The 15822-nt window shown below is 47.1% G+C and overlaps 1 protein-coding gene across 1 annotated transcript in view; it reads left to right on the top strand.

Moving 5' to 3' along the window:
* Nucleotides 1-14: 14 nt before the first annotated feature.
* CCNI (cyclin I) overlaps nucleotides 15-15822 on the top strand; it is a 34290-nt gene continuing 18482 nt past the window's right edge. The window contains exon 1 of the mRNA XM_074867080.1: nucleotides 15-224. The gene's annotated coding sequence lies outside the window, so the exon portion shown is untranslated. The remainder of the gene's footprint in view (nucleotides 225-15822) is intronic.

The raw sequence follows: 15822 nt of genomic DNA, 5'->3' as shown, positions 1-15822 counted from the left end.
CGGCGGCGGCGGCCCGCCTTTCCCTCCCCTCCCTCCCCGTCCCCATCGCCGCGGCCTCGCACCGGCTATGGCGACATGAGCCCGCCGGCCGCCGCCGCCGCCGCCGCCCCCGACATGGGGCCCGCACGGTGCTGAAGCGCCGCGGAGGAGCCCCGCCGCCGTCGCCCCGCCATGGGGTGCTGATGGCCGGGCCCCGCCGGGCACCCCGCCGCCGCGCAGGGGAGGTGAGCCGCGGGGCGGGAACGGGGGGGTCCCCGCGACGGGATCGGGTGTGCAAGGCGCCGGGGGGGCGAGCGGTGAACGCGTGTGCAATGCAGTGCGTGCACAGCGCCGGTAGGTAGCGCGTGTGCGGAGCGCGCGTGTCTTGCACGGGGGTGTGCAAAGCGCGCGCTCCCGCCGCGCATCCTGCGAGCGGTGCATTGTGTGCGTGTGCCAAGTGTCGTGTGTGCAGCGCTGCCGGGCGCTGTGCAGCGCTTCTCTGCGCGCGTGGGTGTGCAACGCCGGCGCGTGTGCGCGGTGCGCGCCGTGCCCTCTGCCCCCCTGTCCCGTCGGTGCCCGGTTGGCCCCCCTCCTGTGTCCCGTTACCACCCCCGGGCCAGGGGCCGGTTGGGGTCTAAGCAGCACATCTGTGCCCCAGGTGTGACTTCTTGTCACAGCACTGGGCGGGCAGCTCTTCGTGGCGCACGTAATTTGTTTTTTGTTCTCTTGTCTTCGTGTACTTCGTTTGCAGAGATGGGCTGTGCTCTCCTCCCTTCCTTCTTTGCTCTCCCATCTGCGATGGAAGAAGTTTCCTTGAAAGAAGAGTGGCGTTGCGTTCTGTAAATCTATCTCCAAAGGGGTGAACTTAAAGGAGTGAAGTTACTGTCAATTATTTCATGCAGGTGGTGGAAAACCAGACTTGCAAAAAATCCTCCTGGAAACTCATCCATCGAGCACAGGAAAACCTGTTCCCTTATCCTCCCCTTTTGACCCTGTGAAGGAGGGAAAAAGGAGCAATCCCGCATTTCCCACTCTTAAAAATGAGGGAGTTAGAAGGCAGACCCTTTTGAGCCTGAATTTAAAAGTGCTTTTCTGCATCAGCCTTTGTGTGCTCCTCAAACATTCTTTCTGTGGTGTGCTGCAACAGCCTGTACATGGCGCAGCCCCTTTTAAAGACAGAAGGGTGAGATTTTTTTTATTAACTAGATGTTTAAAATTGAGCAACAATTGTTGTGAAGCTCTCCTTTCTGGAGCATCTCTCACCTTTTCCCCACAGGGGTGGCAGATGTGGCTGTGGCCCCCCCTCCCGTGGGGCTACCCCCTGACTGGGGCTGACTACTGCTGGGGGGTGCATATGGAACCCAGGTTTTGCAAGGTGAGGCTGGGTAGGAGTTTGTCTCTCAAAAAGCAAATCACAACATCTTTTCCTTGTCTTGAGGGTTTGATTTTGGAACCTTGCAAATGATTCAGTTTTGTTTTTGAAGTAGTTTGGCTGGCTCGTGTAACTGGGGGACGGCTCGCTCTCATCTGTGCCTGCACAGACCTTGGCGTGGGATGCGGAAAGCTGATCTTTTGGCTTCTCCCCAGCAGGAATTGAACTTTCACATGGTATACATATAATTATCCTTCACCCCTATTTAGAGCTTGTGTATAGCTTGATATGACAGAACTGATCCTAGGTGCTCCTTTTACTGTGCCTGTTCTGTATTATTATTGAGTCCTGTGCTTTGTTTGCTCTGGATCCTTATTTAAAAATACTCTGAGATTGCTTCTGTCATTGCATGATAAGAGCTTTGCTCTATCGGGGCCCTCTTCACAAAAGATCCTGCTCGGGGATGCCTGCTGAGACCGGCCTTTCCCACAGCTTCATGTTTGGGGTGTCACAGGGCTGCAGCCGGTGTGGATGAGAGCCAGTGGTGAGCAGAGCAGTGCTCCTGTGGGGTGTTTCTGCTCTGGTCTGGCCTTCGGTGGCCTTTTCTGGATGCAGTTGAGGACACTGACATACCTCAGCAGAGCCTGAGGTTTGCTGGGTGTGAGCTACTCAGAGAGAGCAGCCTTGGCCCCCCAGGGCAATGAGACCCCCATTGTCGGCCCTGCCACGTGCCCTGGCCTTTGCCACTTGTCCCCTCCTGGGGCTATCAAGGACTGCAGTCGGGCCAGCTGCATGGCTTGTTCAGGCTGGCAGTGCAGCCTTCCCTTCTGGACTCCTGCACAACCAGGTGGTAAAGGGGAGTTCAGCTCAGGTGTAGTTTTAGGGAACTGGTTGTAGCTCAGTGTTCTGTATTCCTGCATGCTAGAGGGCTGGCACAAACTCTGGCCGAGGGAACGGACAAGTCGGGTGTTGGGACCTGTGTTTTCCAGGGCATGCAGTATCCAGAGCTCTGTCTGTCATATTAATACTTCGATGCAATCAACATTTACTTTCTAAAATGTGTTATTTTCCTATTTCCAGATTATTTGTTAAAAGTAATATTTACAGACATTTATCAATTTAAATAGGCTTCAGTCCAAGTGTGAGGCTGTTCAGCGCCACTACCTTTGCTTGTGTCATTGCCCTGGGATAAACTTCTCACATCAGTAGGTGGACCTAGGTGTTTAGCTTTTTATAGCTTTGAGCATCTCCCCTGTAATTACACTCTCATACATTTTCCCTTCTCAACTTTTCTGTGCTCAGCTGCTTCTTAGTGTACCTGGTGCAGGCCACAGAAATGAGAACATGAGTGGTGTTCATGTGGTGGAACATGCCTTCCCCCAGGGCCTGTGCAAGATGCTTTCCTTTGCACACCTGCAGCAATGCGCTGGTTAAAGCGGTAATTAACCTTGACCTGATGCTGAACTGGCTTTTTGGGAGCACATATATCCACAGGTTTAATCTTTGTGTTTTTACATGGCACTTCTTAGAAGTAAGATTTGGTGCCGCTGTCATGCTGATAGAAATTGTCCATCTAAACAGGATGGTAGAATGGGTAGATACACAATCTGCAGTTTACTTCACACTGCTCCATAACCTGCCAGGGATAGATTTTTAAAAGGCTGGGCAGGACCAGTGGATTCAGGAAAAGAAGACATCGTATTTTGACCGCCAAATGATAACCCTTAGGATTCTGTTGCCCAAGCAGGGAGCAAAATGTGAGTAAAAGAGAAGACATGTCTCCAGTTGAGTGGAACAGTTGTGGGATCTGAAGGTCCTCTCCTGCAGGATGTAAAATGGGCGTCGAGCTAACCTGACGAGGAACAAATTGTGTCTGTTTTCCTTCTCTCCCATGACTTTCAGTGGGGCTAGAGAAGGTACAAACACAGGTACTTGTCACCAGGACACTCTGATGAAGCAGCAGGAAAACCAGGCTGGCCATTGAGGAGGTAGATTTCAAGGGGGATTCTGGTTTGCTGAGAATAGAGTAGTTTCTTTGAGAATTCAGCACAATAGCAGCTGTTTTCAAATGCCAAAAAAGCAAGGTGAAGTCATTCAGATGGAAGGAAAATCTCAGGTGTCTTCCGCCTCAATATGAAGCAGACATGGTCTGAAATTTTCCCTTCCTGTGTGTTTGCTAACTGCAAAAATTATCAACACTGATTTATTAACCTTAATGGGTATTTGCACTTGCTATGCAATAAACTCATCTAAAAGCTCACTCATGAGTAACATGTTACTGCAGATACTCTATTTTGCTCATCAGCCCAGACATCAAACATTTTCTTCACCAGGATGATGGGAGGTGCTGGATAAACCCATTTGCCAGAGGCTTTTGTGCCTTTTTGGTGGTATTTTGCTGTATACAGGAGATCCTGTTTCTTGGCTGGGATAGCTCTTGACTACAGTTAGACAAGAACTTGGGTCCCAAAAACTTCAACCTTTACCTTCCTAACAATTTTGACTGTAAATCTTAGGGTTTAACTGCTCCTAACTGCTTCCTTTAAGGATGCAACTGCTGTAATAACACAACCATCAAACGCAACTTAGTCTCCATTTATGAAAGCACTGCAAATGTGCCAGCGCCTGCATTGATAGGAGCAAAGGAGGACTTTGCACAACACACTTTGTGGAAGCGTCAGCACTCTGACTGCCATTACATACTGTCTCAGACAGTGTTCTCTCTTTATCAGTACCCCCCCCCCCCCCCCCCGCCAAAGTTTCCTTCCCCGGTTTATTTTCTTTCAGGCTGAGGACTGTTGTTTTCCGGTTGTCCAGAACTAGAGATATCAAGGCTGTTACATTCATACCAGTTGGACAGGAGAGATGAGTACATAGGGAAGAGCCAGGACTGTGCCTGTGCCATACCATTTTTGAAGACAATTGGAATTAGGTCCTTTTCTGTATTGTCTCAACAAGAGGCTAATTAGTCAGCAAGCTTGAGCTCCTAGAGGATAATTAAGCATTATAACTGTGGGTTCTCTTTGCTTAATGAGAGAGAGGAGACAGTACCCTCAGAGCCTAAGAATGCTGCTCGGCAGCTACTGTGCTGTACCTCATAATTGATCTATTGTTTCAACAGCAGATAATTCCTTATTTCCTCATAATTATCTCTCTTTAGTGCCTCACACTGTATCCTGATATTAGCTGTAATCACTAATAATTTACCCTGAAGCCAATCTGAATCTGCAAAGCAAAATATTGGCCTTGGTGAGCATTTATGCTTTCAGATAAAATTCTCTTTTGTTGTTGTGAAGAGGAACCAAGCCATTGTAGTTACATGCTTTTTTGGATGAGGGTGTCGAACTGAGTATAAACTTGTTTGGTTTTGTTGCTGTTCATTTATGTTAATAACTGACTACTGCCGAAAGACAAAAAGAACTACTGCTGAATCCTGTTTCTGTGTTTTTGCCCATAGAGGCATTGTATTTATTTGGTTTCAGGGGATTATATTACTCAAGAGGTGGTGCGTGATGCTTTAGATTCTGAATGCCTGTTGGCCCTTGCTTGTAGAGAGTTAGCTTTTATGAGCTTGAAAGCCTCTGGCCCTATTTTATAAAATTACTGCTCACTCATACTTTCTGAGCTTGATTTTCCTCAGAGTGACTTCCTTCAAGTTACTGTTGATTTATAACAGGTTCTATTGGTGATGGGAGAAGTGAATCATACTCTGCATGTGTTGCTTTTAGGAGACTAGCAATGAGACATTACATAATGCCAGGTTTGGTTTGCCTTTTTCTTTTATAGCCTTCCTGCTCTGCTTTCAGCATTTGCTGCCTGAAGAACAAATGAGGTGCTCTGGGCATACAGCTGAGGCCTCACAACTGTGCTGGCTTGAGCCTAAAGCCCTTAAGATCATAAAGTGAGGCTGGAAGGGACCTCTGAAGGTCATCTTGTCCAACCCCCCGTCTCAAGCAGGGCCACCTAAAACCATTTGTCCTGTAGCACGTCCAGATGCCTTTTCAATATCTCCAATAATGGAGACTCCACAGCCTCTCTGGGCAACCTGTGCTAATGCTCTGTCACCCTCCCAGTAAAGAATTGTTCCTGATGTTGAGAGGGAACATCCTGTGTTTCAGTTTGTGCCCCTTGCCTCTGGTCCTATCACTGGGCACCACTGAAAAAAGCCTGGGTCCATCTTCTTTGCACTCTCCCTTCAAGTATTTATATATGTTAGCAAGATCCACCCCACCCCCAAATCTTCTTTTTCCAAGCTGAACAGTCCCAGCTCTCTCAGCCTTTCCTCATAGCAGAGATGCTCCAGTCCATCATATTAGTGGTTCTTTACTGGACTCTCTCCAGTATGTCCACGGCTGTCTTGTTCTGGGGAGCCCTGAACTGGACACAGCACTTGGGTGTGGCCTCAGCAGTGCTGAGTAAAGGAAGGATCACCTCCCTCAGTCTGCTGGCAACACTCCTCCTCATGCAACCCCAGATACCATTAGCTTTCTGTGCCACAAGGCCACACTGCTGGCTCATGGTCAGCTTGGTGTCAACTGGGATCCCCAGGGCCTTTTTCTGCAAAGCTGCTTTCCAGCCAGACACCCCCTAGCATCTACTGGTGCCTGGGGTTGTTTATCTCCAGGTGCAGGACTTTGCACTTAGCCTTCATGAGGTGCCTGTCACCCCATTTCTCTAGCATGTCAAAGTCCCTCTGGATGGCAACATGACCATCTGGCATATCAGCCACTCCTCATTTGGTGTCACCTGCAAACTTGCTGAGAGTACTCTCTGGCCCATCATCCAGATCATTAATGAAGATGTTGAACAGGACTGGACCCAGTATTGATCCCTGGGGTACACCACTTGTCACCACCTCCAGCTAGACTTTCTGCCACTGATCACCACACACCGGACACAGTCATTCAGCCAGTTTTCAATCCACCTCACTGTCTACTTTCATAGTGTGCCCAGGTTTTCCCTGCTCTTCCTTTTGTTACCTGTGTACTTATTCAAGTCCCTCTTGTCTTTGACATCCCTTGCCAGGTACAATTTCAGCTAGGCTTCGGCTTTTGTAACCTCACCCCCAGCTGCTCAGTGTTTCTGTGTTCCTCCCAGGTTACCCATCCTTGCTTCTACCCTCTGTAATGCTTACTTTTTGTGTTTGAACTTTGCCAAGAGCTCCTTATTTATCCACACAGGCCTCCTGGCACTTTTGCCTGACTTGGTATTTGTTGGGATGGAACCCGTGAGCTTCGAGGAGGTGACCCTTGAATACTAAGCAGCTTTTTTGAGCTCCTCTTCCCTTCAGGGCCTTGCCCCATAGGACACTTCTAAGCAGATATTTGAAGAGTCCAAAGCCTGTTCACCTGAAGTCCAGGGTTGTGAGCATGCTTCTGACCTTCCCTCTTTGCCCTTGGGATCCTGAACTCCACTATCCCATGGTCACTGCAGCCAAGGCAGCCTTTGACCTTCACATCCCCAAGCAGCCCCTGCTTGTAGGAGAGTATGAGGTCCAGCAGAACTCCTCTCCTTCATTTTCTCTGTCACTTGGGTCAGGAAGGTGTCAGTGCACTCCAGGAACCTCCTGGATTGCTTATGCTCTGCTGTGTTATCCCTCCTGCATATGTCAGCGTGGTTGGAGTCCCCCATGAGGACCAGGGTCTGCAAACATGAGGCTGCTTACAGCTCTCTGTGGAAGGCCTCATCCACTTGTTTTTCCACCCACTACAGTGTCACCCTTATCTGTTTTCTCTTTAATCCTCACCCATAAACTCTTGGCTGGCTCCTCATCCATCCCCAGGCAAATCTCCACGTATTCCAGCACGTCTTTCCTATAGAGCCTGTATCCCTCCATTGCAACACTCCCAAGTGTTGCAAGTCATCGGAGCCACCCCACCATGTCTCTGTGATCCCAACAGGACTGTAAGCTTTCAACTGCACACAGGTCTCTCTCACCATGTTTATTGCCCACACTGTGTTCATAAGCATACATGTACTTCAGAGAAGCACCCCAACATGCTTATTTCCCAGAAGGGGTCTGGGGGGATTTCTCTGTAGTGGTACCTCATAGGTGCATCCTTGCTTACATACAAATGCTGGAAGTGGCCCTGCTTAAGCCTCATTTTTTGTTGATTTTGTGATACCTTCCTGTCATATCAAAGCAGGCCCTTTGCTTATCAACCCTGTCCATCACTCTCACAGGGCTCTTGGTAGCTCTATCCCTGCCCTACCATATCTAGTTTGAAGCCCTCCTTACAAGGTCAGCCATCCTACTGGCAGATACACCAGTGAGGTGAGGTGGATCCCTGCTCTCCCAAGCAGATGCTGCTCCACAGGCAGGATCCTGTGGTCACAGAACCCAAAACCCTGTCACCAGCACCAGTTCTGCAGCTAACTATTGACCTGCACTGAGGAGAACATCACCAGGGACCCCAAGCCTTTGACTGCCACCCCCAGATCTTCATAGTCACTTGACACTCTCCAGGTTACCCCTGATGGTATCACTGATGCCCACATGGAAGAACAGCTGGGGTAGCCGTCAGAAGGTTAGATAAGCCCAGGCAGTCCCTCCACAGCATCCCAGATCCAGGCCCCCAGCAGGCAGCAAACCTCTCTAGATGATAGGTCAGATTGGTAGGTGGGTACCTCTGTCCCCTGCAGCAAGGAATCACCCATTACAAACACACCTTCATAGAGATCCTGTGTGGTTTAGAGTCTGGTGGCCCATATCTTTTGCTTACAGGCACATCTGGTTCCTCTTAATAAGTGTGGTGAACCTATTTTGTAGTTATAAGCCTTTAGGTGCAGCAGTAATTTTTCTTTTAGTACCAGAAGTCACCCACTTCTATCCTTCCCCTTCTCTAGAAGTTTCACTTACCTTGATGGTGGGGGTGGAGACCGCCTGCTCCTCTACTGCAGATGGGGGGCTGAGGCTCTTCAAGCTGCTGAGTCCCAGAGAAGATTCTGTCTGTCTCCCATAACCTTCTCTAATACTGCGCAGCCTTCTTGCTTCCTCCTATAGCTCCTTCACTTGGCACCACAGCTCCTCTACAACAACATACCTCCTGTAGGACAGAGGGCCATCTCGCCCAGCCTCAGAGAGAGGCGCTAGGCACCCCCTGCAGCCTGGGGCTTGGAGGGCTGTGCCCATCATCCAAAGCCCTACCTGCATCAAAACCTCTACCCAAGCAGGGGCAGCAGCTCCAACATCTGCTGGGGGAACTGCCCTGTAGTGTATCACCACCATATCTGAGTCTGTTTCCACTGGAACAGATCAAGCTGAGTCCCCCATCCCCCTTCACAACAAACTTTTACATAAACTTCTGCATTCAGTGGTGGTGCTTTGGGCCTGGCTGTTATATAGACCTCACCCAAGCATTGGCTAAAAGGGTGCTTGACCCTCCCTAATTAGCAGGCAGCTGCACCCTAGGTCAAGGGCAGCTGATCATGCTCCTTAGAAGTTGTCAGAGCTTTCTCAGGCCCATTACCTTGTGACTCCCCTTACCTTCTCCTTACTTAGCAACAGCAGCACTTTCAAGTTTCTCCAAGGGTTCTCAGGTGTTCCCCACCCCAGTGATCATGGACCTTGTCCCCAAAAGGTCCAGAAGGTGCCAAAGCAAAACCCAGCGACTGCTGCGCAAACCTTGGTTGGCTGCCTCTGGGAGCTCTGCTTGTGCGTTTGCTGATGTTCTACAGACAGTTTGGTACAGGGTTCAGCTGATGCTCTCTTGGATTTACCTGTCATTTATGTTGGAAACAGCATTAAAATAATAGGTATTGTTTCGGCACTCTTTTATAGCTGCTTTATACCTGTCTCATGCTTCAGTTCTGAACAAGGAGGTAACACCATCTTTTCAGCACATGATCACCAGTTGTCCCATACGAGGGCTGTCCGCCCTTGATGTGATATCCCAGTGCACACAATAAAGACTCACATTCCTGACCTGGCAGCATGGCTGTTTCTGAGCATTGAGATCTGTGTGCTGAATGATAGTGGGGCCCATTCCTGCTGAAATGTTAGCCTGAGTCCCTTGGATGATTTTAATAAAAGTTGTGAGGAGTTTACATCTTCAGGAGGCATCTTGCATGCATATCAGCAGCCCAATGGTGAGCCCACAGTGTTGAAAGAGTATAAAATGTAAGCATTTCTTTTGCAAGTGTTCGTAAAATGGCATAGAGGGGTTTTGGTTTGCAAGGGTTTTGTTTTTGCTTAATTTAATCCATGCAAGCAAACACCCTCCATCAGTTAATAACTTTTCCTTTGATTTTTAGGTTCAAATAAACCAAAATCTCAAAGCAGAACTCATTAAAGTATATTGAGCTTCATCTCCTCTTTGCATCAAACGCATACGTTATGCAGCTGGTCTCCTAGGGCTGGATTCTGAGTTTAACTTTTATCCACAGTTTACTTGGTATGTTGCCACATACTGCCTCAGAAGGGAAAGGAGCTGTGATTGAAACAGCTTGTTTGCATCACTCATGAGCTGTGGCGTGGAAAATTTAAGCTGTTGCTGACCAAAGGCCTTTCTGGGCAAATGCTGCTTGGACGGACTCATCCTGGCAGTTGCCGAGACAAAAAGGAAATGTAAACCTCCTCTGGCATTTCCAACCGGAGCCATTAGAAAAGGGGGTAGGGCAGGCATGGGTCTGGAAGCGTGCCTGTCTTGCCAGGAGGGAAGAATGGTGACATTGTCTGAAAGTTCAGTCAGGAGTTCATCTTCTACCTTGTTTTTTAGAAGTCCCTACTTTGGAAAATACTGTTTAAGCTTCCCTTAAATAGCAAAACCCTAGTGTCAATCATGAGGCTTGGGGAATGAAGTATGGCAGAGATTTCTTAGAACTAGTCTGGTTTATGGGCCCTGGCTGTAGGAGACAAAAGGCAGGGCAGCAGGCATAGATTTTACAAAGCGGTGGCTGCAGTAGAAAAAGAAAGAATGGCTCAGGTTGTACCTGCAGAAACCCCCTGAGTGACACCCATCAGACAGCAGCTTTATACCATCACTGTCACCAGTGGCTCTGTGGCACCCTCTCTCCTATTTAAAAATGCCCTCATCCAGGCATTTTTTTTCCCCCTGAATTTATTACCCGTTTTCTTTGATGATTTTTTTTGCAACCCTTAGGGAATACCATGAAGAACCGAAGATGTTTATGTTTTCTACAACACTGCTCTACAAATCTAAAAGAGCTGTGACAAATTCCATCTGAGCTTTCCTTTTTGAACAGAATAGAAACAGAAGATGGTTGTGGGAAGAGTGTACTGCTGCTGGTCTTGATGCAGCCCTCTCCAGAGGGCTCCTGCTCCTCCTCCGTAGTTGCTAAATAGGCCCTGGGATTTCTCTGTTTCAAAACAAACTTAAAAACGCCTCCCTTCCCTCCCATCAAAACATTGCTCTGCCTTCTCTTTTTGCAATTGCAGGCCCATGTTTTTAACTGCCAGGTTTCTTTAAAATGTTTGGAAAAATTCTTCAGAAAACCAGCCCTAAAATGAGGTCAACTTTGTTTGCACTCCCAGGAAAAATCTGGTTGGAGGAAAAGAAGTGGCGAGTGTGTGATGTACACGAGCCTGCCTGAACGATGCTGCCAAAATATGTCACAGACTTGCCTTTGTAGCAGGTTGTGGGAGTTAGCCCTGGGTGAGTCATAGACAAATGGCAAGGGCCCTCTTTATCTCCCAGCCTGAATAAAATTACCTTTTTCTGAATTTGGGTCTGTTGGCTGGCTTTTACACAAGTCAAATACACTGCTTGTTAAAGGTGCAATATGGCATATTTATGTTTGATACTAACACATTTCTTATGGGGGAACACATTTTAATGTGTATTAGTATTCATTCCATAGAAGTCAGTTTGTTGCTTCAAATCCACTCACTTATTTAGATGTTGAAATTTGAAACTATATTCCCAAACATATTTTTCCCAGTCATTTAACTAAAAAGATCATACATTGTCTCACAAGTCTGTCAAGCTATTTCTACTAACCAGGCTACAACATGATTTACTTTCTCCAGCTCAAAACAGTTGATTGTAACCCACCAGGTCCTCTCCTTACCGCTATCACATCAGGTTGTGCTTTGGCAAGTTGAAAAGATGGAAAGCTAGGCATTGATTTCCAGTAGCGAGGCATTCATGGGAAATTTTACTCTCTAAACCACAGAAACACAGTCCTCTTAGAACTGTTATGTGGCACAGAAATCATGTAAAATTGTAAAAGTAGTTTATGCCTGCTGCTTTTTTCTTCTCACATGTAAGCAACACTTTAAGCACTTACCTCTGTCTGGCATAAATTTCCAGACTGCTTTACTGGCATGGGGTGAGGAAAGAGTTAAGCTAAGAGAAAGCCCCAGATGCTAAAATTAACATCCATCCATCCCCCTCCCTTCCCCCCCCCCCCACCGCCCACAGCTTTGAAATTTCTAATCACAACTTGCAGTTAGACGATTTCTTCTAGCAGTGCAAACTACGTTTTGATCATTTGAAATCACAGATGGCTGGCTGGAGCTCAGAGGAATTCAGTCTCCTTCCTCTCTTCCTTCTGCTTTGCCTTCCTCCCCCGCCCAGAAAAGTCTGTTTTCAGGTCATCTCTGAGATTGTATTATTGCTTGCTAAAGCTGAAGCAGATTTGACTGCTGGTCGCTGAAAATACTTACAAGGTCTGCAGAAATGTGTGTGGTGGTTAAGCTCTACTGGAATTACCCAACTTGTCCAGAATACCTATGGATTTATGTGCAAAATAAAGAAAGTAGTTTTTAGGCTGTCTCTAGTCCTAGAAATCTTGTTAATTGTTTATGAAATTATCTATATTTAAAAAAAACCACACTAAAAAAACAACCCACAACCAAAACAGAAGAGGTTTTTACTACTGCCCTGAATGATTTCAGTGGTCCTATTTACAGTGCAGTTGTATTGGCACAGCTGAACTGCAACGGGAGGCAGGGGAGAAGCAGTAACTGTGTTATGAGCTTGTTCTGCCAGTGGATAATACGTTCCTGTAACGGCATCTTTTGTCTGCAGGAGGGATGTTTTGTTGTCGGTGAAAGTGATTAGGAAGCCTAAAAAAAAAATAAATCGATTATTGTGCACCCTACACAAATGCACACCCCCCCCAAACCAAAAAGTGTTTCTGGCTAGGTAGCTGTCTGCCTCAATTACTGCAAACATGAAACTGCTGTGGAAAACTGTAGCCTGCAGCACTTAGCAGCCTAAAACTTCTCTAGGGAAACTGAAAGTCCCTCTTTAAGTAAAGTTAGCTATAAACTTGGATCAAAAAGAGAGGTCTTTATGAGATGAGTTAAATTTTATGAACCAAGTCAGGGTATTTTTAATGGATAAGCAGGTGATTTTTAATGCCTCTCACAGGTGAAAACCTCACACCAAAGTTTTGACTCTCTAATTTCAGAGCAAGATTCAACCTGCAGCTTGTGACCTTGCTCACAGGAGATGTCAAAACAAAGACAATGTGTTGACTTGGCTCACTTCTCCTTTACTAACTTTTCAACTGTTCTTTAAGGGATTTCAGTGCAGCCAGTTGACCTTCCGGTGGAGATTAAGAAACTTGAGGAACTGTTCGACCAGTGGTTTAAAAACTCCCGAAGTGACCACAGAAAATCCCACCACCACCCTGGAGCTAATGTTTAATTTTAAATCAGGGAAACAGAAAAGCAGAAAGCTAGGGTGAGTTAGTTTATGGTGACTGTCACAGCTTCAGCAGTTCCTCCAGCCGTGCCTTTTGGGCTCAGTGTCTTTACTGCTGATGGGAGTCTAGACATTGCTTTTCTGCAATGCTTAGGTTTTGTCATCTTGATCTGAGCAGAGAGAAGAGAGCCCGGTCCCTCCCCGGTCTTCACCTGACTTCCATGTGCTGGATTTCGGGAGGCTGTGCCGGCCATCCCGTCTCTCATCGTCTCTCTGCAGTGGCTCCCTTGTGTTTTGTGAAGCACTGCATACATGTAGAGCATGCTGGCATTTTTTTTAAAATGGCGTGCATTTATCTGATTAAGAGCTATGTAAATTTAGATGCAAACTCATTTCAGCCCTCAGGGTGGTTGGCAAATTGCCTGGCGTGCTCTCGGTGCTGGAAAAGTCTGTGCACCACTGTTGCTCCAAGGGAAACTTTCAAGCGTGTCATTCCTCTTCTTTTTTTCCTTATAAAGGTTATTGTGCCTCAGCCCTCATTAAATTACCTCCCTAGTTCAGAAAGGTTATTTTTCCCTGTCTCTTCATCTTGGCAACTCAAGAAGAGTTGCCATCACTGCTCACTAAAAATGTCCCTTGCAGGGCCATTGGTATTTAAGGGTGCTCCAGGGACACCCCTGAGCTCTCTGCTGGGGCCACTGACCAGTTGAGGCAGTACAGGGACAACCTAAAAAGGGATTAGGGTAACTAAAGTATCTTTTCTGGGCCCAGAGACCTGTGAAACCCATTTGTGGTGTAAATGGGGTGGGAATGTTTGTCAGTCACAACAGGGAAAAAACGGTGCCTGAGGGTGCTCACTTTGGCCTGATATTTTTCATGTGTTTTCTCTAGTGATTTGAGGGGTGGCTAATTACTCTCTTTCCTGCAAAACCAAGAAAGGACCATTAATATTTCATATTAGGAGACATCGTCAGGCTAAATATAGCTACTGCTTATTTCTGACAAGCATGCAGCGAGGAGCTCGCTGTCTACCAGCTCTTGGTGCTCAGCACTGGTCCCCCCGGCTTTGGCCTCTCCACTGGCTTGGCCAAGCTTTGGGTCTGGTCCTAACCTCACCGTTTTTCTCCATGCACATATTTCACCTTGTGCAACGCCGAGCGCTCGTGCACGCCTTTTTAATCGCCGTCTTCTCCAGGTGTGGTTTGAGAGACCGTAGCTGATACCCTGTTGGATGTTACCCAGTTAGCATTACCTGGTACATAGCAACTGACAATCTGCAGGCTCAGTTAAATAAAAAAAAAAAAAACAAATCGCCCATCCTTTGCTCTGCACAGGCCTGGAGAAACGCCTTTTCTGGGGCTCCTGAGTTGCAAGGTGGGAAGGCTACACTCCCTGATGTGGGGTCCCCCAGCTCAAGCCCTGTCTGTCCCCCCCCCGCATACCCGCGTCTGCAGTTTGGCTGCTTTCTTCCATCAGTGCGGGGGTGCAGCCCTCATCGCTGCTGTCCTCATTTCCCAGGGCTTTACACCTCCTTTGGAAGCGCTGATGGCTCTGGAAATAGTGGGTGATCCGGCCTTGGGGAACCAGCCCAGCCCACACGGAAACCTGTAGTGCCTGATGGGAGGATAATGAGATGCTAATGAAGCCCCCAAGGGAATGAGCTGAGGGGGGGAGGCTGTAAATGTGCATCCCTCTTTCCCCTTCAGCTTCACAGGCAGCCCCATTTACGGTGGTAGGAGTGTCATCAGGATCACCTCGGGGTTTAAAAAAGAAATGCAAAAATGAGGAAATGTACATCAATAAGCCGTGGTTCAAGTCACGGTTCTGTTTAGAGGAACATAGTTTCACCTCTTCCCAAGCAGAGTCTCCCTCAAGTGAGGAACCTTTAATAGGGATTTTTCAGCCCACAGTGATACTCAGACATTTGGGGGCTGATGGGAAGTGATTTTGAGTCTGTTCAGCAATCCTGGATCCAGGGTGTTCCCTCCAGCCGGAAAATCTGTACGTGGCCCCAGTCACCTTGGGTCATTACAGTGACGGGCTGGAAACCTTGTGTAGGGGTATGCCAAGCCAGTACAGCCTCTCCTTTGTTCATGGAGAAGCATTTGTTTTATAAAAATCTAATATAAAAGGGGTTTCTGTTCAGCACTGAGAGGCTTGACGTTTATTTGCCACTTAAAACCTGCTTGGCTATAAGTGGGACTTGAGTGCGGTTTTATGCCTTGTGCAGGTTCTGTGTGATTAACCATTAAAAACTCCTGTAAATTGATAAAGAAAAATATTTCTTCTACAGTTTCCCTTAATTCTGTGAAAGCACTCTGAATCTTCATTTCTTCAGAGCTGCTGCTGTTATTATTTATAATAAACTGATTGTTTTTATTGTGAATTTTGTTTATTTTCTCTGATTCAGCATGTTGCCTTATTTCCTGTAAATACAGCATAAACTGTTGTGTTAACAAACTGGTCCTTATAAAATAGCCTGGTTAGCGTTTGGCCAGTATCCACCTGTTGCAGATTTCACAAGAGCTCACAGAAGGAATTGAAAGTTTAAATAACTTTCCCATGGATTTACCCTTCAGGGTTGAATTGTTTTGCCTAAGTGATTTAATACTGTCAAGAAATTTGCGGCCAGAGTAATGGTAGGCAGTAGCAGAACAACTTGAATAACCTTTTCAATCAGATCATCTTCTACATTTGAAAGCAGGTGGTGGAATCTGTTGTCTTTAAAATAAATTTAAAAATCTTGCCTCTGCTTTGTTTTTCATTTCAAATTTACAAGTTTCTTAACACACTGTTACCGCTGAGTGAGGCTGCACTAGGGCCATAACCCCCTTTTTTCTCTTTTTTGTGTAGCAAAGT

The sequence above is a fragment of the Strix uralensis genome, chromosome 4 (assembly GCF_047716275.1).
Source record: "Strix uralensis isolate ZFMK-TIS-50842 chromosome 4, bStrUra1, whole genome shotgun sequence".
In the NCBI taxonomy this organism is placed as follows: domain Eukaryota; kingdom Metazoa; phylum Chordata; class Aves; order Strigiformes; family Strigidae; genus Strix; species Strix uralensis.
Note: the sequence above shows the minus strand (reverse complement) of the source record. Positions and strands in the feature narration are given on the sequence as shown.